Raw genomic sequence first — 26585 nt, forward strand, 5'->3', positions numbered from 1 at the left:
GGCTTATTTACCTGCACCTCCTCCCGCACCCTCACCTGCCGCTAAGGTGGGGGGGAAGGGGGGGAAAGGAGATAATGGAGGTAGGAAGGAGAATGAAAGGGCTGCGATAAGGAGAGGAAAGGAAGAAAGAAAGAAGGCAGAGAAGACCGAAGGGAAGAAAAGAGATCAGTAGGGAAAGGGAAAGAAGGGAGAGATTGAAGGAAAGAGCAGTGAGAGGAAAGGAAGAGAGAGAGGTGACTGGGGAGTGGAAGGGGAAGGGAAGGAAAGTGAGAGGTTAGAGAAGTGAAAAAGTGGAGGGGATGGAATGAAAGGAAAGGAGGGAATGAGTGGGGTAATGTAGTGAAGGAGAAGAGAATGAGTGAAGATGAAGCGAAAAGGAGGAAAGATAAATTAATGAAGGTAAAAGAGAGAGAAAAATAAAGGTGTTTGCAAGGAATGAAAGTGAGTGAAGGTGAGAAGGAAGGAAGAATGTAAAGGCAAATAAAGAAGACTAAGTTTCCACCTTAATGTAAAGAACTGCCTTCCCGCCTTCTCTCCCTACGCATTTACCTACCATCCTTCTCTCCCTACCTATTTACCTCCCTCCCTCCCTCCCATCTCGCCTCTCCCTTCCTCCTACATCACGACTTTTCCGTCACTCATCCTAACCATTACCTTCCTCCCTCCCTTCTTTTCCCTCCTTCCTCCCCGACACATATTTTTCCCTTGAAGTATTTCCTCTCTCTCTCTCTCTCTCTCTCTCTCTCTCTCTCTCTCTCAGGGTAAGTGTGTACATAAGGGAGGTCAAACAACGCCACTTTACCTTACTACTCAGCACAACACAATCTCCTCACACACTTACCCTGATCTCTTACCCTCTTCTTGCCCTCTCAGCCCTTCTTACCCTGTCTCTTCTGGCTTTCTCCTCTTCACTCCAAATCCGTCCTTTTCTCCTCTTCTTCCCTTTGTCTTCTTTCTTTCTTCTTAATCTTTCCTTTTCACCCCTTTCTCTATCCCTTTCCCTTCATTCTCTCTCCATATCTTTCTCTTTCTCTCCTACTCTCTCATCCCTTTACGCCCCTTTCTCATCGTTCTCTGTTCCTTCCATTCCTTTTCCCTTTCTCCCTCCCTTTCATCCGTTTCCTTTTCGTCCTCTCTCACCTTCTCCTTGCTCCTTTAACCTCTTCCTGTTCTCTCTTATCTCTCCACCCTTTTCTTTTAACCCTTTCTCCCTCAACCCCTTCAGTACGGTGACGTGTTTTCTTTTTTAATTATATTACGTGTATAAAACTGTATTGGGTTTAGGAAGACATTTTCAACAGGTGGGTCACAGCCTCCAGTACCACCTTCACCACAACAGGTGCACACTAAGCTCAGTACAATCGTCTGGAGATGGTAAGGTTGAACAGTGAAATAAATCGTGGTAGTGAAGGGGTTAAGGCAAACAAGCACCACCACCAGCTATACCCCTTTCACTGTAACTTGGCCTAAAATTGCCATCTCTCCATCTTGAATGTTGAATCGTAATAATAGAGTAATACTAGGTCATGGTGCTAATCACGAAGAAGTGCTAAGGAAAGGATGTAGAGCCATAGTATTGTCTTTTTCCTCCACTGACCTACGTGACATAAGCGGCAAAAGGATGAAAATTTGAGCCAGGTTAAGGTGAAAAGGGTATAGTACTTGCAGACTCCTACTCAGCCCATAAGTAAACATTGATTTTGTTGTATATGCTGTGTGGCTCCTGTGGCTCACTTTGAACTAGTACTCTCAGTTCATAAGTAAACATTGATTTTGTTGTATATGCTAACTGTGTGGCTTCTGTGGCTCACCCTTAACCCTCTCATGGTAGGAAAAACTCTAGAATTCTCTTCCACGTAATGCCAAGTGATTTTATGCATCTGAGAGTCAGTATAAGATGCTGAGAGTGTTAATACTTCTATTCCAGCTAACAGAAAGAGAATTAGGGTTGTTGTGTGTGTGTGTGTGTGTGTGTGTGTGTGTGTGTGTGAGAGAGAGAGAGAGAGAGAGAGAGAGTTTTAGGTGGTCCAATTACTGTGACGTTGAGAGATGGAGAGAGAAAAAGAGGAGGAGGGTGACAAAGGTAAAGAAAGCAAAGGAGGGAGGGGAGTGGCATTGCGAGAGAGAGAGAGAGAGAGAGAGAGAGAGGTAAAAGGCTGTTTAACAGAAAAAGTAAAAACAAAGTGAGACATGAAAACACTGAGAAAAAACAGCGGGTAAAGTAACTGACATAAAATCAAGAGAATGCTGAGGAAAGAGGGAAAAGAGAAAGTGAGAAAATTGACTTACGAAAACAAAGGAAATGAAAAAAAGGTATAACAGAAGAATAGTGATGAAGGAGAAAGGATAGGTGAAAGTCGATGGATTAAAGAAAAGGCTGGGACGAAACAGGAATGAGGGATGCATTTTTATTTGCATATTTACAAGGTCTTCTGAGAACTGAAAAGTGGAAGAGAGGGATTGAGAGGGAGGGAAGAGGAAATAAAAGGGAGGAGGAAGGGATAAGGAAGAGAGGGAGTGAGAGGGTAAGAAGGAGGGGAGGCACGGGAAAAAGAAGAAAAATGAATGAGGTAAGAGGATGAAGGGAAAAGAGAGAGGGAGAAGGAGGGAGTGAAAGGAGGGAAGCCTGAGAAAAAGCAAAAGGAAGAAAGGTTATAAAATAAGGATTGGAAAAAGAATACAGGATAGGACGAAGCGAAGGCAAGAGGCAAGGAAAAAGAAAGGAAGGACAGGGGGAAGGGTGGACGGCAAGAAAAGAGGAGTTTAGATAGGAAACTAAAGAAGTAATAACGATGGAAATATGCACACATAAAAGAAAGGAAGAAAGGGGAAGGAAATTGAAGAAATAATGGAGGAATAAGAGAAAGAAAGAAAATGATGATTAGAAGAGGGAAGGAAGGAATAAGGGAAGAAGGAAGCATGAAGGAATGTAATTGGGGAGAAGAGGAAGGTAATAAAGCGAAAAGAAAAAAAGATGGAACAATAGAACAAGGAAGAAGAAGGAGGGAAAGAAGGAATGAGGAAAGAAGGTAGAAAATACTGTAAGCGCCAACATAATACCCACAAGGAGGATGAGAAAGTAGGAGGGGAAGTGGAGGGAAGGAAATGAAGAAGGACAGAGAGAATTGGGAACTAGAAGAGGAAGGGAAGAAAGGAATAAGGAAAGAAGGAAGGGATAAAACACCGTTATTGATGCCGACATAAACCCAAGTGCGATAAACACTAATGGATTACCAAACCCAGAGAGCAAGGCAGGATAACACCTGACAACACCTTGACAAATGATTCAAAACACCACACTCTGACTCTCCCTCTCATTCACACTCTCCCGCTCCCTCTCCCTCTCCCTTTTCCCTGTCCCTTCCCTTCACCCTCTGCCTGGCCATCATTAGCGAGGTATTAATGATGTCAGCTGATGCCAAGGTAATGACCACCTCAGTTTAGTAATGACCACCTCAGTTTAACATGACCAGGTCACTAATCATTAACACCAACGCCAACATTCACAAAACATCCCAAACATTTCATGATATAAACACCTCTCCATATCGCTTTTTTATTGTCAGAAATCATCGTGTTTTATCGCATTTATTATATTGTTCAGTCTTGTTTGGTTCTGAAGAGTTTGGTGGCTTCATTGAGTGGGAATAAAAGCATATACGAGTACAAAGGATCTAATACGCAGCTTAAGCTCAAGAAGTTTTATAAACACGCTCACTGGTCATTAGCCACTGTTGTATTGTTATTGGCCAGGGTGAAAAAGACTCATAAAAAACTTTGGCCATTAGTCGCCTTTACAGCACAGGTATATTACACCAACACAGTAGGGATTTACCAGGTGCTTGTACCGTGGTGGCTACAGGATTTCACTGGTATATTACACCAACACAGTAGGGATTTACTAGGTACCGTGGTGGTTATAGGATTTCACTGGTATATTACACCAACACAGTAGGGATTTACTGGTACCGTGGTGGCTACAGGATTTCACTGGTATATTACACCAACACAGTAGGGATTTACTAGGTACCGTGGTGGCTACAGGATTTCACTGGTATATTACACCAACACAGTAGGGATTTACTGGTACCGTGGTGGCTACAGGATTTACCTTACCTGAGAACAGTCGTTTTCCGTTAGTCTGAATTGAATACCTGGTGGGAAAGATGCCGGCACGCTGGTATAATTGATAGTGTGGTGTACAGATGCCGGCACGCTGGTATAATTGATAGTGTGGTGTACAGATGCCGGCACGCTGGTATAATTGATAGTGTGGTGTACAGATGCCGGCACGCTGGTATAATTGATAGTGTGGTGTACAGATGCCGGCACGCTGGTATAATTGATAGTGTGGTGTACAGATGCCGGCACGCTGGTATAATTGATAGTGTGGTGTACAGATGCCGGCACGCTGGTATAATTGATAGTGTGGTGTTCAGATGCCGGCACGCTGGTATAATTGATAGTGTGGTGTACAGATGCCGGCACGCTGGTATAATTGATAGTGTGGTGTACAGATGCCACAAACCCATCACCATTGACTGAATATCGGACTTTGATATTTTATACAATACAGCACAACAGAGAGAAACACAACGTGGCAAAATACTAGCACAACACAAGCAGCACAACATTACACATCGTAGCATGACACCACACCACACCACACCACACTACATCACACCACAGTACAGCACAACACAACATAAAACAACACTGCTTTGCGTAACTCAGCGCAGTCAGAATGTAAAGCAACACAAGGCAACGCAGCACAACTCAGTACAGCACAACACATCTCTACAACAAAGAGAGAGAGAGAGAGTATGATTTCAGATAGGCTACCTGTAGGAAGATGTCAGGCGTCAGTGGTTCATGTTTGTATTTGACACACACACACACACACACACACACACACACACACACACACACACACACACACACACACACACACATTTCTTTCACCTTCCTCCTGTCAAAAAATACTCGACATGTAATGAGGCATGATTCAGAAATAAATGAAACAAATTCCTCACACTGAAAAAAAGAGATACAACGGTGAAGAGAACTGTGATTGGAGCGAATGTGGTATGAGGTGTGGAGTGGGACACGATGGTGGGGTGAGAGGGGTGGGGTGAGTAAGATGGAGTGGGGCAAGTTGGGTGAGGTATGAGAGCTGGAGTGAGAGGGGTGGGGTGGGATGAGGCATGGGATGAGTAGGGTGGGGTGAGTGGGGTAGGATGAGAGGGCTGTGGTCGGGTGAGTGGGGTAGGGTGAGAGGGCTGGGATGGGATGAGTGGGGTAGCGTGAGAGGGCTGGGATGGGATGAGTGGGGTAGCGTGAGAGGGCTGGGATGGGGTGAGTGGGGTGGGGAGAGAGGGCTGTGGTGGGGTGAGTGGGGTAGGGTGAGAGGGCTGGGGTTTGGTGAGAAGGCTTGGATGGGGTGAGTGGGGTGGGGTGAGATGACTGTGATGGGATGAGTGGGGTGGGGTGAGAGGGCTGTGGTGGGGTGAGTGGGGTAGGGTGAGAGGGCTGTGGTGGGGTGAGTGGGGTAGGATGAGAGGGCTGTGGTGGGGTGAGTGGGGTAGGGTGAGAGGGCTGTGGTGGGGTGAGTGGGGTGGGGTCAGAGGGCTGTGGTGGGGTGAGTGGGGTGGGGTGAGGGGGCTGTGGTGGGGTGAGTGGGGTGGGGTGAGAGGGCTGTGGTGGGGTGAGTGGGGTGGGGTGAGGGGGCTGTGGTGGGGTGAGTGGGATGGGGTGAGAGGGCTGTGGTGGGGTGAGTGGGTTTTGGTGAGAGGGCTGTGGTGGAGTGAGTGGGGTGGGGCGAGAGGGCTGTGGTGGGGTGAGTGGGGTGGGGTGAGAGGGCTGTGGTGGGGTGACTGGGGTGGGGTGAGAGGGCTGTGGTGGGGTGAGAGGGCTGTGGTGGGGTGAGGGGTGAGTGGTAGGGTCAGCACTTAACCCTTCAGATCACTGTGTAGGATGTTGACCCACCAGACAAAGGAAGATACGACCTGTGGTGGGGGAGGGGGAGAGGGGTGGGGAGGGAAGAGCTGGGGGGAGGTGATGGGGAGGAGGAGGGAGGAGGGAGAAATGGAAGAGGGATGGTGCAGGAGGAGGAAGAGGAAGGAAAAGGAAAGAGGGCAAATTAGAGGAAAAGAAGAAAAAGAAGGAGAGAGAGAGAGAGAGAGATCAAAGGTGTAGGGTCAGATAATAATGCCTTGGTCCCTAAGCATTTACATTTCATTCAACCATTCAAGAACCATCAACACTCCAGTGACCCGGCATTTTACCCTCACACATCATCATCATCATCATCATCATCATCATCATCACCTTTCTTCCCCTTTCTTCTCTGCTAAGTATAGGGTTAGGTAATAAAGATAAAACAGGTAAGATGGAGTATTATGGAGAGCGTGTCTAACTTAATGGACACAATGACAGATTCTTACTGGATGAATGAAAGCTTCCTATTTTGATTTTATTGCTGACGGGATGACATTATTTACTCTTGTAATTAGTAATCACAGAGTGTTATTAGCCTGTTCATTCATTCATAGTCAGTCAGTCACTAATTTACTTATTCATTTCTTTCGTTCAAACATTCATTCATTCATTCATTCACACAGTCATGCATGCACTCACATTCTGTTTCACTCACTGGCTCACTCACCCATTCTCTCTCTCTCTCTCTCTCTCTCTCTCTCTCTCCACCCATGACCCAGCTGGGGATAGACACTTTGACTGCCATATTAGGCAACACTGGCGGTGAGGGTTAAGTGATGATGATGATGACGACGAGTAGGTATAGTGTTCATACAATGAAGAAATGATTGTTTAATATAATGATGATGGTGATGGTTGTGGTGGTGGTGGTGGTATGTCGTAGTCAAGAGATAAAGATATTGGAAGGCAGACAGTAGGTGGAGGGAAGGGTTAACTAAGACGTGGAGTGGAAATGTAAAACACTGTATATGAAAAGTAGGCGAGAGAGAGAGAGAGAGAGAGATTTTAGGGGATGAGGACAGAAGTTGAAGGGAAGGTAATAGGAAAGGGAGTGAAGCTGAGGGAAAGGGAGGAGGGAAAGTGCACAAGGTGAAGGAAAAAGTCGAGGTTAAGGAGGAAATGGTGAGAAGGGAGAGGAAAGGGAGGGGTCGTGGCGAAGAATGCGAGTATTGGACGGAGACCTACAGACATACTGACAGACAGAGATGTAGCACACACACACACACACACACACACACACACACACACACACACACACACACACACACACACACACACACACACATGGCTTCTGTGTACTAATGGTTCAGCTGCATACTCACAGAACTCGTTTGAGGACGAGGTGTACTGTAGGCTGTGTGGCCAGTGTGGTGGTGTGGGAGTGGTGTGGTACAGTAGGGAGTAGGGGTGTGGGTGGTAGTGGTGGTGTTGGTGTGGTGTGGTACAGTAGGGAGTAGGGGTGTGGGTGGTAGTGGTGGTGTTGGAGTGGTGTGGTACAGTAGGGAGTAGGGGTGTGGGTGGTAGTGGTGGTGTTGGAGTGGTGTGGTACAGTAGGGAGTAGGGGTGTGGGTGGTAGTGGTGGTGTTGGAGTGGTGTGGTACAGTAGGGAGTAGGGGTGTGGGTGGTAGTGGTGGTGTTGGAGTGGTGTGGTACAGTAGGGAGTAGGGGTGTGGGTGGTAGTGGTGGTGTTGGAGTGGTGTGGTACAGTAGGGAGTAGGGGTGTGGGTGGTAGTGGTGGTGTTGGAGTGGTATGGTACAGTAGGGAGTAGGGGCGTGGGTGGTAGTGGTGGTGTTGGAGTGGTGTGGTACAGTAGGGAGTAGGGGTGTGGGTGGTAGTGGTGGTGTTGGTGTGGTGTGGTACAGTAGGGAGTAGGGGTGTGGGTGGTAGTCTGGGGATATGGTGGTGTGGGGATGTGGTAGTGGGGTAGTGTTGTGGTGGTAGTGTGGAGATGTGGTAAGGTGGTAGTGTTGTGGTGGTAGTGTGGGGATGTGGTAGTGGGGCAGTGTTGTGGTGATAGTGGGGCAGTGTTGTGGTGATAGTGGGGCAGTGTTGTGGTGATAGTGGGGCAGCGTTGTGGTGGAAGTGTAGGGATGTGGCAATGGAATGGTGTTGTAATGGTAAGACTTAGAGTATGGTGGTGTGGTGGTGATAATTGTGTTGGAATGTGTTTGTGTGGTGATGTGATATGGTAGTGTTGGGATGTGGTAGTGTGAAGTGTGAGAGTGAGGTGTTGTCAGTGTCATGGTGGGTTAGTGTTGTATCATGTGTAGTGATTATGTTGGGGTGCTGTGTAGAGATGAGGTAGTGTGAAGGTGTGGTTGTGTGGTGGTGGTATTGTCCAAGTGGGTTAGTGCTATGTGTTGTGTGGTGATAGTGTGGTGTGTAGTGTTGGGATGTTGGGTGATAGTGTTGGGATAAGGTAGTGTGGACGTGTGGGTGTTGTGTGGTGGTTGTGTGATGGTGTTTCTGTAGTGTTAGTCGTAGTTGGGAGGGGGGGGGTAGAGGGGAAGGGTTAACTGGTGGAGACATGAGTGTGTTATCTGCTGGCATCCCGTCTCGTATGCAGGTAAAGCCTATCACATCATCACCTGTCCTAAACCATAACCGCACCTGTCCCTCACATCACCAACCTTCAGCACATGAACCTAGGAGAGAGAGAGAGAGAGAGAGAGAGAGAGAGAGAGAACATTATTTTACGAGAATACGAGAGAAACAGAGGAATGTCAGTTTAGCTGGAAGAGTAAACTGACAGGCAAGGGATGAGGAAGGTAGCAGGAAATAAAATAACACTTTGATATAAAGCCTTTGTGAGTCTAGGCCACAATTATGTACCTGCGTTAAGTTAGGTTAAAGGTGGTTTAGGCAGCTTAGGTAAACGGTAGATGTGTCCTTGCGCTGTTAGGAGGAGGATTAACATGGTTATGGGGGAGGGGGAGGAGAGGGAAGGAGGGGAGAGGAAAGGGGAGATGAGATGGGGGAAGAAAGGGGGACGAGGGGGTGAGGGAAAGACGGGGGAAGAGGAAGGTGGGAAGACAGGAGACTGATGCATTAGCCGCCATGTAAGGGTATAAAATTAGTCTTGAGGAAGAGGCAAGTGTGTGGGAGGTGGGGGCGAGGGAGGGAGAAAACGCGAGAGGACTAGATTAGGCGACGTGTATGAGTGTGAAGGACAGACAGACAAATTGATAAAACGAGGGTGGGAAGTAACACTGTATATAAATCTGGAAGGATGGATGGATAATTGTAAATAGGAAAACAAATATTGGGATGGAGAGAAAATACAAGTGTTTCTTGTGTCAGTTAAAATGTAGCTAAAGTGACGAGAGCAGGAGGCTGACAACTGCATCTCCTTGTAATGGTATAAGGACTTGACGACCCCACCGCCCAGCACTTAGGGTGCAAACAGCCTCGTACCTCCTTCAGTACGTGAGGTGATGAAGGAGACAGCAGCTGGCACTTTCCGTCTCCATTGATTGATGTTCCAAAAGCAATTAAAGAAAATGTTGTTCTTAATCTCTAAACTTGTAATAGGAATAAGGGTGACGGTGATGATGATGATGAGGAGGAGGAGGAGTAAGGGATAAGGTATAAGGAAGCTTCTCCACCATCACCATCATCTGCCTTGGCCATATTTTATCCTGTTAGCTATCAGTTATCTCATTCTCCGCCATCATTATACAATTTCCAAGTATTTATTGTCAGTCTGTTCCTTCATCATCATTTATCGTTTCCATCCATACATTCCCTTTCCAACATTTTCTTTTCTACCTGTCACTCTTTTCAGGACACCTATTTTGCCATGACGCCTACATTGTCATCACTTATTCTCACCGTCACAGCCTTTTTTGAATCAGTCTATCACTACTCTTTCCATCTCTAACTTTTCCCGTCTTAGAGTCATCATTATCATCATCATTATCTTCATCGTCATCATCATCATCATCATCATCATCATCATCATCATCATCATCATCATCATCTGTCCAGTTCTTGTCTGTCCACATTCTGCCATGTCTAGATACCCCCTTTCCACTCCTCCGTCTGTCTGTCCCTCCATCATCCCTTTTCCTCCATCCTGCCCCTACCTCCCTCCCTCTCTCCCCCCTTCCTCTTACTCATCATCCTGCCCCTTGCTCCTCCTCCTACCCCGTCATCATCCTTCCCTTCTCCTCATCCCCCCTTTTGCCTCTCCATTATCTTTTCCCTTCTCCCCTCCTGCTACCCCCCCTTTCCCCCTCCCCATCCATCACGCTCTACTCCTTAAGTTAGAGGTAAAGAAGAAAATGAGGAGGTGCCATATATGGGGAAGGTGGCTGGTGAGAGAGAGAGAGAGAGAGAGAGAGAGAGAGAGAGAGAGAGACATGATATAAGGAAGATAGGGTACAACCAGCACCGACAGCACAACTTTCAATACTCCCATCACTATCCCACTACCACAGTCACCACTACCTACCACCACCAGTACCACCACAACCACTATCAGTACCACGACCAGTACCGCCACCACACACCTGCCACATACCTGTCTGCGGCGCACAGCGCGTCTTAAGGGATCACCGAAGCTCTGAATATTTCATTTTTCATTTCCCTCCAACAGACCTGCTGTGTAGTGGTGACACACACACACACACACACACACACACACGGAACGAGAACTGGAAGGATGATGACATTAGAATGAGTGCTGAGACTTACAGAGGAACTGAGGAGGGTTGTGGTGGTGGTGTGGTGGTGGGGATGTGGTGTTAGTGGTGTTGTAGTTAGTGACTGGTGCGGTGGTGATGGTGTGGTGTTGCTGGTACTGGTGTGATGGTGTGGTGGTATTTTATTATATCTTTGTGGTATATCCAGACGCTTATATCTATAGTATAATTATCCAGTTTTTGTATGTTTGTTTGTTTGTTTGTTACCGTAACAACAAAACCCGGCGCATGTAACGTAATTTTTGTTAGAGCAAGGTACCGTTAAAATGCTTTAGTTTAAGAATAAAACTATTTCCAGTCCAATCGGGCCACCGATTCCCGAGTTATCACTCATTTCTGACTGAAGATAGGAAGTGACTTGACATCAAGCGAATGCCGCCGAAGGCAACCTTTAAGCGCGGTTAGCTGAGGAGAGACTTCTGTACCTGGAGTGACAGGTACAGCCTTAATTAACACCTTCAGTGCTTGAGGCGTCTACAGAACTGAATAAAATGTGTCATCACCCTGTATTAAAAACAAAAGTCATTGAGTTGAAGGGGTTAAAACAGTCCTGGGGTTGTTGTGGGGTGGCTAGGGGGGTTGGGGAGGGGGGTTAGGGAAGGGGGTTGGGGTGGGGGTAGGAAGAGGGTGTGACAAAACTTTAGGTGTAAAATGTTCAAAGAATCCAGCACAATGTCAGTGAGGAATCTTCCCCTTACCTCCACCTCCTTCTTTCTTACCTCTTCCTCCTTTTTCCCTCTCATTCCTCTCCCTCCTCCATCTCTCATTCCTCTTCCTTCCTTCTTGCCTCTTCCTTTTTCCCTTTCTTCCCTCTTCAGCCCTTCTTTTCTCCCTCTTCCGTCTTTCTTGTTTTCTCACTCTTCCTTCTTTCTTCCATTTTCCTTCCTTCCTCTCTCTTGCTTCAGCCCTCACCTCTCCCTCTTCTTTCCTTCTTTCCTCCCTATTACATCTTCCTTCTTTGCACTCACTTCCTCTTCTTCCTCTTCCTTCATCATTCTCTCCTCTCTCTTCCCTTCTTTTCTCTTCCTTTCAGTCTCTTCCTTCTCTCGATTCTCCTCCTTTTCTTTAATGTTTCTTCCCTTCTTTACACATTATTCCTGTGCTTCTTTCTTAGCTTTCTGTTTGGATATTCGGTATCTCTCTCTCTCTCTCTCTCTCTCTCTCTCTCCTTCACCATCTTTTCTTCTTTTCTCCATTTTCACTCACACTCTTCTCTCTGTTTTTCTCCCTCTTTCCTCCCCTTCTCTCCATTTTCTCTCCAACACGGCCTTGTCCCTCAGGCATTGTTTTCCAGTGTTTTTACAGGCGTTTTTTTCCCTCCTTGTCCCTCCCCACTTGCCTCCATCTCACTTTTCCTCTTCCTCCTCTCCCTCCATCCTTCCTTTCTACCCTCCTTTTTTTCCTGCACTTTCCCTCCTTTCCACTCTCTCCTTCCCTCCTCCCTCCTTCCCTACATCCTAATCAGGTTCCTCCGACGCTCCTGTCTCTTCTCCCTCCCTCCTCCTCAACCATCTTCCTTTCCTATTTCTGGTTTCTTTCCTCTCCCTATCTACTTTCTTCCTTTTCCCTCTGTTTCCTCCTCCATGCTATCTGTCTCTCCCTTTCTTCTTACCTCCCCTTCCTACTATCCTCCTATTGTCCCTTTCCTTGCTCCTTCAGTCTTCTCCTGTTCCCCCTCTTTCCTCCATCATTTGTTTTCTCCCTCCCTTTCCACATTACTTGGTTTTCTCCCCTTCTTTCCGTCCACTCCTACTACCTACGTTCCCGCTCTTCTTCCTTTCTTACCTACTGTTTCTTTATCTCCATCTCAGTCCGTCCTTTCTTGTCTACCTCCTTCTATTCCTCCGCTTTCTCTGTCTCCTGTTCTCCTCACCCTCTTCCTACGTTCCTCCCATCCAAACCTCCATCCATATCGTCTGTCTTCTTCCTTTACATTTTTCCTGTCTGCATCCTCCTCCTTTTCCATTTTCTCTCTCTCTCTCTCTCTCTCTCTCTCCCCTTCATTATCTGCCAGTCTCCATTCCTTCTTCTCCATCTCCCTACCTCCTTCTCTTCCTTCTCTCCCATTCTCCACTTCTCTACCTCCCTCTGTTCCTTCTCTCCCTGCCTCCTCCATCTCCATCCATTTCTTCTCTCCCCTTTTCCTCTATCTCCCTCCCTCCCTCCCTCCCTTCTCTCCTCGTCTCCCCCACCTCCCTGTTGTCCTCACCCTCTCTCAGCAGGGGGGTGGGGGGGTCATGTTTACGCTTTACAACAGGACTTTCCCTCCACTGGTTTCCATCTTTGTTTTTCCTCAACACTGGCTACTGACAGAGTATGAAAAAGCACAGATGTGTGTGTGTGTGTGTGTGTGTGTGTGTGTGTGTGTGTGTGTGTGTGTGTAGAATGGGCTTGTGGGAGGTGGATGGAAGTGATTGATAGTGACGGTAAGGGAGGTCATGTTTTGTCATTTATTTATTTACAGTATTCATATTTTCCCCCCCCCGGGGGGTAGGGGGGTTTCAAGAATACTCCCCTAGTATCCCTGCTTGTCGTACGAGGCGACTGAAAGGGTTGGTGGTGGGTTAGTGCCCCATCCCGTAAAAAGAACTAACTAAAAAAGCGAATAAAGCGCCTCGGACCCGGACGGACCATACGTTGACGACTAAGGAACGGACAAAGGACATTCTGAGGGTGGGAACATGGAATGTGAGAGGAGGAATGATGAAGTGAAAGAGAGAGAGAGATTGTTCAGGTGCTTGAGGATGCAAAAGTGGATATATGTGGATTGACTGAAACTAAATGGAGAGGTGAAAGGGTGAGAGAATGGGAATATGGTGTAGGTATATGTGCGGGAGTTAATGAGAATGAGAGGGCAAGAGAGGGAGTATGTCTGATGATAAGCAAGAAGTGGAAGGAGAATATAAGAGAGTATGGAACAGTGGGTGCAAGGATTGTATGGGTGAGGATGAAAGTAGGTATACAAGCGTGGGCGATTGTATGTGTGTATGTCCCGACAGATGATCGAGTGGCAAGAGTGAAAGATGAGTTTTGGGCGAGAGTAGAAGCATGTATGGACAAGTTTGAGAGGAGCGAGAGAGTGCTGTTGATTGGAGACATGAATGGCAAAGTTGGGAACGGACGAGTGGATGGAGTGGTTGGTCAGTGGGGTGTGCCAGCTGAAGTAGATGGGAAAGGTAGTGCTTTGGTGGACATCTGTGCTTGTAAGGGGTTGGCAATAGCCAACACCTACTTTCGCCATAAGATGATCCACCGGTATACATGGAGAGTAATGAGGAGGATGGATGGTGAACTTGTTGAACGAAAGACAATGATAGACTACATGTGTGTGGATGAACGAATGAGAATACAAGTGTTGGATGCAAGAGTGTGGAGAGGGTGGGGGAATGGAGTCTCGGACCATCACTTAGTGATGGCCAAGGTAGAGCTGCAAAGAAAATGGTTGAGGAGACGAAGGGGAAGACAGGAGGAAGCAGCTCCTGTGAGAAGAGTGGAGAAATTGCAAGATAGTGAGAAAATGACAGAGTATAAGAGCATAGTGGAAGAAAGATTGGGAAGGTATGAGCTAGAGCAGATGGAAGGGGTGGAAGACGTATGTAAGATATTCACGGAAGAGATAGGCACAGCGTGTGAGGCGGTTTGTGGAGTGAGGAGGAGATGCAAGGGACAGGATGGTGGAATGATGAGGTGAAACGAGCTGTGTAACAAAAGAAGAAGGCATATAGTGAATGGTTAGCAAGTAGAGGTAGGGGAGAAGATGAGAGAGAGAAGAGAGAGGTATATGTGAGCAGGAGAAGGGAGGTTAAGAGACTGGTGAAGGAGAGTAAGAAGAAAGTGGATGAAGAGTTTGGGAGGAATCTGAGTGTGAAATGGAGGGAGAGTAAGAAATTGTTTTGGAAGGAGGTAAAGAAAGTAAGGCAGTGTAAAAGGGGAAATAGTAGGGGAGTGAAAGATAGGAATAATAGATTGTTGGTGGAGAAGAGAGAGAATTGAGGAGATGGAAGGAGCACTTTGAGGATTTGTTGAATGTAGAGAGTGAAAGCAGTGCGAGTATAAGTGGTTGGGGAATGGCTGGGAGAAGAAGAGATGAGAGGAGAGAGGAAGAGATCAGTAGGGTGGAAGTAGTGGAAGCGATGAAGAAGATTAAGTTGGGAGAGGCCCCAGGAATTGATGGAGTGTGTGGTGAAATGCTTAGGTATGTGGGTGAGATTGTTGTGGAGTGGATATGGAAGTTGTGTAGATTGGCTTGAGAAGATGGAAAGGTTCCAGAGGACTGGAAATCAGGTATAATTGTTCCTTTATACAAAGGAAAAGGGGAGAGAGAAGTATGTGGTAACCATAGGGGTATTTGCCTTCTTAGTGTGACTGGTAAAATATATGGTAAAATACTCATTGATAGGGTTAGGCATATGACAGAGGAGCTAGTTGGAGAAGAACAAGGGGGTTTAGGAAGGGAAAAGGGTGTGTAGATCAGATATTTGTTCTCAGATGTTTAGTGGAGAAGTATCTAGAGAAGAGAAGGAAAGTGTATGCTGCCTTCATGGACTTGGAGAAAGCTTATGACAGAATATATAGGCAAGGTATGTGGAAGGTATTAAGAATATATGGAGTGGAGGGGAAATTGTTGAGTGCTGTGAAGAGTATGTACGAGGGAGCTAGGGCTACTGTGCGAGTTGATGGTGAGCTGAGTGAGTTCTTTGATCTCAATGTAGGACTGAAACAGGGTTGTGTGATGTCTCCATGGCTGTTTAATATATACATGGATGGGGTTGTAAAGGAGGTGAAAGGTAGGGCAGTGGATGTGGGGATGGCTCTAATGAATGAGGATGAGATTTGGAAGATTCTGGTGTTGCTGTTTGCTGATGATACAGTACTGTTGAGTGAAGATGAATGGGAGTTGCAAGGTTTGGTGAATGAATTTGGGACAGTGTGTAGGAGGAGGAATCTGAAAGTTAATGTAAACAAAAGTAAAGTTATGATGTTTGAGAGGAATGAAGTCACAGAGTGTGCAGTGAGGTTGGATGGTGAGGATATGGAGAATGTGAGTGCATTCAAGTACTTGGGTAGTGTGATGAGTAAGGATGGAACATTGGGTGATGAAGTGCTTGAAAGAGTACAACAAGGAAGGAAGGTTGTAGGTACAGCGAAAGCAGTGGTGAGAAATAGGGAGGTGAGTATGGAAGTTAAGAAGTCACTGCATGATAGTATTGTGATCCCTACCCTGACGTATGGAAGCGAGGCATGGACCTTGCAAGAGGGGAACAAGTCAAGAGTGAGAGCAGTGGAAATGAGTTACTTGAGAGGAGCATGTGGAGTGACGTAGAGGGACAGGTTGACGAATGAAGAAGTGAAGGAACGTTGTGGGGTGGATGTGGATGTGGATGAGAAGAGTAGGAGAAATACACTGAGATGGTTTGGACAGGTGAAGAGAATGGAGAATGAAAGACTGACTAAGAGGGTGTATGTAGGTGAGGTGGAGGGAGGGAGAGGGAGGGGTAAACCAAGGATGAGGTGGAGGGATGGAGTAGAGAGGAATATGAGGAAGGGGGGGGGGGAGTTGTGGGGAGGGTAGTCAAATGGTGGGTGACAGAGCGACTTGGAGGCGTTTTGTCTGCGGCCACCCTTTGCGGGATTAGGGCGTCGGGCTATAGATAGATAGATTCATATGTTCATCTGTTAAATCATTTATCTGTATATGTGTGTACCGGTATACCTATCAGTTAGTCTATCTGTGTATATACCTACCTGCGTATGCCTGCTTGGATGTATGTTCCTCCTCCTCCTCCTCCTCATCATCATCATCATCATCATTATCATCATCATCATCTCCCCCCCCCTCTCTCTCTCCTTCTCAGAATATGGAGCTCCAACCTAAAAACAGGTCCAATTTGCCGTAAGCCTCCAATCAGCTGTTCTTTGTTTACAAACAGTGAACGGTTTCCATGGCAACGTGTCATCATGGCGGCCTTGCACAATGGGGGTTAATGGTAATGCGGTGTGAGAGGGATGATGCTGGTGTGGTGAATGTGGTGGTAATGGTGGTATAGTGAATGTGGTGGTAATGGTGGTATAGTGAATGTGGTGGTAATGGTGGTATAGTGAATGTGGTGGTAATGGTGGTATAGTGAATGTGGTGGTAATGGTGGTATAGTGAACGTGGTGGTAGTGGTGGTATAGTGAATGTGGTGGTAATGGTGGTATAGTGAATGTGGTGGTAATGGTGGTATAGTGAATGTGGTGGTAATGGTGGTATAGTGAATGTGGTGGTAATGGTGGTATAATGAATGTGGTGGTAATGGTGGTATAGTGAATGTGGTGGTAATGGTGGTATAGTGCCTTTAAGCTGTCAAAGATCCATAACTCTTTTAAGTTCAATAATTACCAAGTCTAGTCAGACTGGAGGGTTGCTTTGATCAGTAACCAAGGAGATTCATTCCTACATCACAGCTAAGGCGTCGAATTTACTGCAGCCACAAGTTAGTACGTAAGTTTTGGCAGTGGTTCAGTTCCATCACGTGAAAACAAAGGACTGTAGTTATAATAAAGGTCAGTAGTTAGCACAGTGGTAGTTAACATTCTCAGCTGAACAAAGGACTGTAGTTATAATAAAGGTCAGTAGTTAGCACAGGGGTAGTTAACATTCTCAGGCTCCTCTGACGCATTGTCAGCTGAACAAAATCGTCTGGTGTTAGCGGGAACAGAATACAAGAAATATTCAGATCATATAAGATGATAGTGAACTAGGTATTGAAGCCTTCACCATTACCCCTGTCACCACCAGGTCATATATACTATACTATACACCTGGGAGTTACCAAGAACACAGTAGCTACAAATGACATTCTGGGGTAGAAGAGGTTAATGAAGACTGCTTTGACATTAACTTTTAACCTCTTTCAGACATCCATACACAGTCACTATCGGGCAAGACTAAACACAGACAAGCTTCATCAAACACCTCAGCCTTTTCAGGACCAGGATGCTTTATTAATGTTATTATTACTACTACAAGACACTTTTTATCAGCTCAGGAAGGACGTTTACTGGCAGAGGGTTTGGTACCGGCGATATCTAAGCCTTCGTGGTGGAAAAGTACCACGTTAAATAATAAGTCTTGTGAGCCTGGCAGGAATGAGAATGAGATATAAACCGCGTCATGGTGTTGAAGGGGACAGCGTATAAACTGCTTCTGTGCTGTTAAGATTGTTGAAGGGGACAGCGTATAAACTGCTTCTGTGCTGTTAAGATTGTTGAAGGGGACAGCGTATAAACTGCTTCTGTGCTGTTAAAATTGTTGAAGGGGACAGCGTATAAACTGCTTCTGTGCTGTTAACTTAAGATTGTTACTCAGCCAAAGATGATTATTTACCTTAATGATACTGGTGTGATGGATGGTATTATTATAGAACTGGTATATCAAACAGCACATAACTTACTATACCTTAATGATACTGGTGTGATGGATGGTATTATTATAGAACTGGTATATCAAACAGCACATAACTTACTATACCTTAATGATACTGGTGTGATGGATGGTATTATTATAGAACTGGTATATCAAACAGCACATAACTTACTATACCTCAATGATACTGGTGTGATGGATGGTATTATTATAGAACTGGTATATCAAACAGCACATAACTTACTATACCTCAATGATACTGGTGTGATGGATGGTATTATTATAGAACTGGTATATCAAACAGCACATAACTTACTATACCTTAATGATACTGGTGTGATGGATGGTATTATTATAGAACTGGTATATCAAACAGCACATAACTTACTATACCTTAATGATACTGGTGTGATGGATGGTATTATTATAGAACTGGTATATCAAACAGCACATAACTTACTATACCTTAATGATACTGGTGTGATGGATGGTATTATTATAGAACTGGTATATCAAACAGCACATAACTTACTATACCTTAATGATACTGGTGTGATGGATGGTATTATTATAGAACTGGTATATCAAACAGCACATAACTTACTATACCTTAATGATACTGGTGTGATGGATGGTATTATTATAGAACTGGTATATCAAACAGCACATAACTTACTATACCTTAATGATACTGGTGTGATGGATGGTATTATTATAGAACTGGTATATCAAACAGCACATAAATTACTATACCTTAATGATACTGGTGTGATGGATGGTATTATTATAGAACTGGTATATCAAACAGCACATAACTTACTCTTCCTTAATGATACTGGTGTGATGGATGGTATTACTATAGAACTGGTATATCAAACAGCACATAACTTACTATACCTTAATGATACTGGTGTGATGGATGGTATTATTATAGAACTGGTATATCAACTGCACATAACTTACTATACCTTAATGATACTGGTGTGATGGATGGTATTATTATAGAACTGGTATATCAAACAGCACATAACTTACTATACCTTAATGATACTGGTGTGATGGATGGTATTACTATAGAACTGGTATATCAAACAGCACATAACTTACTATACCTTAATGATACTGGTGTGATGGATGGTATTATTACAGAACTGGTATATCAAACAGCACATAACTTACTATACCTTAATGATACTGGTGTGATGGATGGTATTATTATAGAACTGGTATATCAAACAGCACATAACATACTCTTCCTTAATGATACTGGTGTGATGGATGGTATTACTATAGAACTGGTATATCAAATAGCACATAACTTACTATACCTTAATGATACTGGTGTGATGGATGGTATTATTATGGAACTGGTATAGCAAACAGCACATAAATTACTATACCTTAATGATACTGGTGTGATGGATGGTATTATTATAGAACTGGTATATCAAACAGCACATAACTCAGGCTTAGGTTGGCTTAACGGTTAGTTGTGTAATAACTAATACCAATTACCGTCTACAGATCTACATATACAGTCCAGCCAGCAGACATGTGCATGGTTAATGTTGTAAAGGGTTGCTGGTGTGGAGGGGTAGGAGGAGAAGGAGAGGGAGCGAGAGGGAGGGAGAGGGAGAGGGGTGGAAAGGGAGGTGGGGGATCAGAGGTAATTGAGGTGTGCTAAGCCCTTCAGTACGAAGACGTGTTTGTATTTTTCTGGCAAATAAGAAACATTAAATTCAGGTAAAAGGTTGACCTCTGGTAACCCAAGAGTTAACCTTTTCCCTGTACTGCTATAAACACACATTGGTTTTATATACTGACAGACACCATACGATTCACTGTACTGCTATAAACACACATTGGTTTTATATACTGACACACACCATACGATTCACTGTACTGCTGTAAACACACATTGGTTTTATATACTGACAGACACCATACGATTCACTGTACTGCTATAAACACACATTGGTTTTATATACTGACACACACCATACGATTCACTGTACTGCTATAAACACACATTGGTTTTATATACTGACACACACCATACGATTCACTGTACTGCTATAAACACACATTGGTTTTATATACTGACACACACCATACGATTCACTGTACTGCTATAAACACACATTTTTTTTATATACTGACACACACCATACGATTCACTGTACTGCTATAAACACACATTGGTTTTATATACTGACACACACCATACGATTCACTGTACTGCTATATATAAACACACGTTGGTTTTATATACTGACACACACCATACGATTCACTGTACTGCTATATATAAACACACGTTGGTTTTATATACTGACACACACCATACGATTCACTGTACTGCTATATATAAACACACATTGGTTTTATATACAGTACTGACACACCATACGATTCCATTCCTATCAGTGACACGGTAAAGTTACCTGTGTCTTGTAGCTAACTTAACTTTTTCGAGAATTTTTTTTTCTCCTGTCTTATCTGAAGTGTGCATAGTTTGTGGCCATGCTGTATATGGCCATTGGACCATTTAATGTGATGGATGGAGAAAGGTGGTTGGGGTATCTCTCTCTCTCTCTCTCTCTTAGTCTATCCATCCATCCCATCCATCTAGTTATCATTATCCGTTTATATCTATATCTGTCTGCCTATCTATTTATCTATCTGTGTGTCTCTTTATATATCCCTCTGTCCATCCATCCATCCATCCATTCATTCATCCATCCATCTGTCTTTATCTGTTCATCCATCCATGTGTCTGTACTCTTCTATCGGTGTCTTTGTATCCATCTATCTATCTATCTATCTACCTATATCTTACAGTCCATCTATATCTGTCTATCTGTTGATCCATCCAGCTGTACTGTGTGGAAGTTGTAGCGTTTGTTCTTTACCGATTTATTTTGCCCATCACAGTTTAATATCGTTTGTTATAACATTTAATATCGGTAGAGTAACATCTCTTCTTTAACGATTTATTTTGCCTGTCACATTTGAATATTGTCTCGTTTGTTATTTATATCATTTAATATCTATATAGTAGCATCTCATCTTTAGGTATTTATTTTGCCTATCACATTTGAATATTCTTTCGTTAGTAATTTATATCATTTAATATTGCTATAGTTTGTGTGGGCGACACGCCATAAAAACACCCCCGCTAATACCAATGCAGTTGAAAGTAACAGCCCAGTTTGTGTTCAATATAGACGGTGGATATTAGTGCCGAGGTGGTGACATGTGAAGGTGTGTGCCACGTAGGGGGACTGCTGGGTCCAAGGGAACTGGCTGTGTAGTCTAGGCCCAGAGTGGGACATATAGACAAAGTATGGCAAGAGAGTAAGTACTACGGTATCACCAAAGCAACTGTAAATACCACCCCTAATTCATCCGTCTTTTATCCTCCCTTCCACCCACTTCGTCCCCTCAACCTACCCCTTTGGTTTTCCATCATTGTTTTAATAATCCCCCTCCCCCTCCCCCTCCCCCTCTCGCTCCCCATACCCCTCCCCCTCTCCCTCCCCATACCCTCCCCTTTGTCCATATACGGGGCGGATCCACTCTCCCATCACCCCCCCTCCCCTCCACCGCAGGGCATGTGGGTTTAATGGGACTGGTAGCGCCGCACAATACTGTACTGTACACATGCTAACAAAAACTACGTACCGGTATATTACATCTTGTACTTCATATTTTCCTCTGGTGGCTGATTGTCCTAAACTGATTTTCTCTGTAGATAATGCAGTGCGTGAGGGAAGACAGTGATGGACACAACCTGAGAATGTAGTATACGTAGTGGAATAGTACACACACACACACACACACACACACACACACACACACACACACACTTCCATATAACCTATCATATTTTTCATTCTTCCCTTTTTTCATTTGGACATCAGACTAAATAACAGTGAATGTTTATGAACATCCATATTTATTGATATTTTCAGGAACAGATTAAATATATTCTGTACAAAAATCCACCATCTTACCCAACCACCTTTTGCTGTTTACCGTATCCGTTCATACATCTGTTCTCTCGGTATTCATTTTCATTTTTTTTTTTTTTCATTTGGGCGTCAGTTTAAATGCAAGAGTTAACCGTTACTCCCAGTCCTTCATTCGTGCAACAGGTCAGCTGAAACTGTCTCCCTCTGTCTGTATTTCCTACTTCCTATGATCTCCAGTCTTTCAAACGCAGTGTGTCCAGGCATCTCGAAAGGAGCGGATCTTGAATTTGGCTCTCTTTTGTATTGTTTTTGCTTTTTTCTTGGAAGTAACGGTTTGCGGACTCCTGGCCTTTGGTTCCTTCTTCCTTGCATTAAAAAAAAAAATGCTGTTTACCGATTCAACGAAGATGTGTGAAAAACTTGAGGGAGGTAAAGAGATTTGTGTGATGTCCCCGATGGCAGTCCCTTGCCTGAAAATACTCCAGCATTACATTGTGTTGAGGCTGGACAGGGAGGAGGCTCGGGGCTAAACCCAGGCTATCGGTGCCTTATTTAGCGCCAGCACCTGGGTCTGTATTTATTAAGGATAGGAACTCTGGCAGGCTCCTAGGACTCACTCCCACCCAGCAGAATGATAGCGTCTGACATCAGCTGCAATAGCAAACTAGAGTTGTATCGACCATGGGAGGATAATATCACCAGTATTATCATCCCTACCCTTCTTTACTCACTCTCACCAAAAGATAATTATCCGGCGTTAGTAATAATGAAATACCAAAGACGCCACCACGAAAGGGTTAACTAATTGGCAGGAAAAAAACAAGTCTTTATAGCAGTTTATGATTAACAGAAAATAGTGTGTGTGTGTGTGTGTGTGTGTGTGTGTGTGTGTGTGTGTGTGTGTGTGTGTGTGTGTGTGTGTGTGTGTGTGTGTGTTTTACTTTGATACTCTGGTTGTGATGTATACTGCAGCGGTATAATGAAAACTACTGTATAAACAAATGATTTTATACACAAGCTGGAGAATGTTTATGAACATGATACCTGACACCGTTATGCAATGTAGTTTGGCAGTGAAGTGTATGGTGCTGTATGAGCAAAGACATGTATACCCAAACCGACTTATACACGACTTACGATGAAGAAACATTATAAATACGGAACCTGGAGTGAAGACGGGGATACATAATAAAGGATGGGTGCGTAGGGGGTGGAGGGAAGGGGTGAGGTTGAAGGTGGGGTTGGGGTGAGGTGGGTGAGGGTTGAGTGTGGGGGTTGGGATGGGGTAAGGGTTGGGTGCTGGGGTGGGGATGGGGTGAGGGTAGGGGTGTGGTGGTGGGGTGGTGGAGGAGTTGGGGTGGGGTTGGGGTAGAGGTGTTGGTGTGGGGTAGGGGTGTGGTGGTGGGGGTGGGGTAGGGGGTGGAGGGTAGGATTACTGAGGACCACACTGGGCAACAGATCTATCTATCTATCTATCTATAGCCCGACGCCCTAATCCCGCAAAGGGTGGCCGCAGACAAAACGCCTCCAAGTCGCTCTGTCACCCACCATTTGACTACCCTCCCCCCAACTCACCCCCCCTCCCTCATATACCTCTCAACTCCATCCCTCCACCTCATCCTCGGTCTACCTCTCCCTCTCCCTCCCTCCACCTCACCTACATACACCTTCTTAGTCAGTCTTTCATTCTCCATTCTCTTCACATGTCCAAACCACCTCAGTGTATTTCTCCTAATCTTCTCAACCACATCCACATCCACCCCACAACGTTCCTTCACTTCTTCATTCGTCAACCTGTCCCTCCACGTCACTCCACATGCTTCTCTCAAGTAACTCATTTCCACTGCTCTCACTCCTGACTTGTTCCCCTCTTGCAAGGTCCATGCCTCGCTTCCATACGTCAGGGTAGGGATCACAATACTATCATGCAGTGACTTCTTAACTTCCATACTCACCTCCCTATTTCTCATCACTGCTTTCAGTGTACCAACAACCTTCCTTCCCTGCTGTACCCTTTCACGCACTTCATCCCCCAAAGTTCCATCCTTGCTCATCACACTACCCAAGTACTTGAATGCACTCACATTCTCCATATCCTCACCATCCAACCTCACTGCACACTCTGTGACTTCATTCCTCTCAAACACCATAACTTTACTTTTGTTTACATTAACTTTCAGATTCCTCCTCCTACACACTGTCCCAAATTCATTCACCAAACCTTGCAACTCCCATTCATCTTCACTCAACAGTACTGTATCATCAGCAAACAGCAACACCGGAAGCTTCCAGATCTCACCCTCATTCATTAGAGCCACCCCCACATCCACTGCCCTACCCTGCACCTCCTTTACAACCCCATCCATGTATATATTAAACAGCCATGGAGACATCACACAACCCTGTTTCAGTCCCACATTGAGATCAAAGAACTCACTCAGCTCACCTTCCACTCGCACCGTAGCCCTAGCTGCTTTGTACATACTCTTCACAGCACTCAGCAATTTCCCCTCCACTCCATATATTCTTAATACCTTCCACATACCTTGCCTATCTATTCTGTCATAAGCTTTCTCCAAGTCCATGAAGGCAGCATACACTTTCCTTCCCTTCTCTAGATACTTCTCCACTAAACAACTTAGAATAAATATCTGATCTACACACCCTTTTCCCTTCCTAAATCCCCCGTGTTCTTCTCCAACTAGCTCCTCTGTCATATGCCTAACCCTGTCAATGAGTATTCTACCATATATTTTACTAGTCACACTAAGTAGGCAAATACCCCTATGGTTGCCACATACTTCTCTCTCCCCTTTTCCTTTGTATAAAGGAACAAATTATACCTGATTTCCAGTCCTCCGCAACCCTTCCCTCTTCCCATGCCAATCTACACAACTTCCATATCCACTCCACAACAATCTCACCCCCATACCTAAACATTTCACCACACACTCCATCAATTCCTGGGGCCTTTCCCAACTTAATCTTCTTCATCGCTTCCACTACTTCCACCCTACTGATCTCTTCCTCCCTCCTCTCATCTCTTCTTCTCCCAGCCATTCCCCAACCACTTGTACTCGCACTGCTCTCACTCTCTACGTTCAACAAATCCTCAAAGTGCTCCTTCCATCTTCTCAGTTTCTCTCTCTTCTCCACCAACAATCTATTATTCCTATCTTTCACTCCCCTACTATTTCCCCTTTCACACTGCCTTACTTTCTTTACCTCCTTCCAAAACAATTTCTTACTCTCCCTCCATTTCACACTCAGATTCCTCCCAAACTCTTCATCCACTTTCTTTTTACTCTCCTTCACCAGTCTCTTAACCTCCCTTCTCCTGCTCACATATACCTCTCTCTTCTCTCTCTCATCTTCTCCCCTACCTCTACTCGCTAACCATTCACTATATGCCTTCTTCTTTTGTTCCACAGCTCGTTTCACCTCATCATTCCACCATGCTGTCCCTTGCACACCCTTGCATCTCCTCCTTACTCCACAAACCGCCTCACACGCTGCGCCTATCTCTTCCGTGAATATCTTACATACGTCTTCCACCCCTTCCATTTGCTCTAGCTCACACCTTCCCAATCTTTCTTCCACTATGCTCTTATACTCTGTCATTTTCTCACTATCTTGCAATTTCTCCACTCTTCACACAGGAGTTGCTTCCTCCTGTCTTCCCCTTCGTCTCCTCAACCACTTTCTTTGCAGCTCTACCTTGGCCATCACTAAGTGATGGTCCGAGACTCCATTCCCCCACCCTCTCCACACTCTTGCATCCAACACTTGTCTTCTCTTTCGCTCATCCACACACACGTAGTCTATCATTGCCTTTCGTTCAACAAGTTCACCATCCATCCTCCTCATTACTCTCCATGTATACCGGTGGATCATCTTATGGCGAAAGTAGGTGTTGGCTATTGCCAACCCCTTACAAGCACAGATGTCCACCAAAGCACTTCCATTCCCATCTACTTCAGCTGGCACACCCCACTGACCAACCACTCCATCCACTCGTACAGCTCCGGACAGATGAAACGGCTACACCCCATCCACCAGCGACTTGGTTTGGGTCTCGGTGGTTCTGGTAACAGTTGCAGGTGGAGGGAGGGGGGATGTGGGAGGGTGAGGAGGGGAGAAATGTGGGCGGAGTTATATAGGGGGTAGTGTGGGAGGGTGAAGAAGCAGCACAGTCTGGCTGGTAGGAGGGGGAGACGAATGGTTGGGTAGCGGAGACGAGAGTCTGCTGGAGGGTAAGACAGGTGAGTGTGATTAGATGAAAAGAAAGTACAAAAAATAAATTATTATAATATCTGCTGCATATATTGCATTTTATCTACTAAATAAAAACACTATATTATTCACCACCGTATTTGGGTATCCTACTCATTATTATTATCCTTTGGATATTAGGCAATAAATAAAGATATTGGACGGTCTTTCGGACCCGAACCAATTTTTTCATAACTTTTTTCTTCAGCTATTTCCGTATTCCTCTTATC

This window comes from Coenobita brevimanus, chromosome 50 (genome assembly GCF_032717465.1).
Source record: "Coenobita brevimanus isolate Jiangsu-jjx chromosome 50, ASM3271746v2, whole genome shotgun sequence".
NCBI classification, from domain to species: Eukaryota; Metazoa; Arthropoda; class Malacostraca; order Decapoda; family Coenobitidae; genus Coenobita; species Coenobita brevimanus.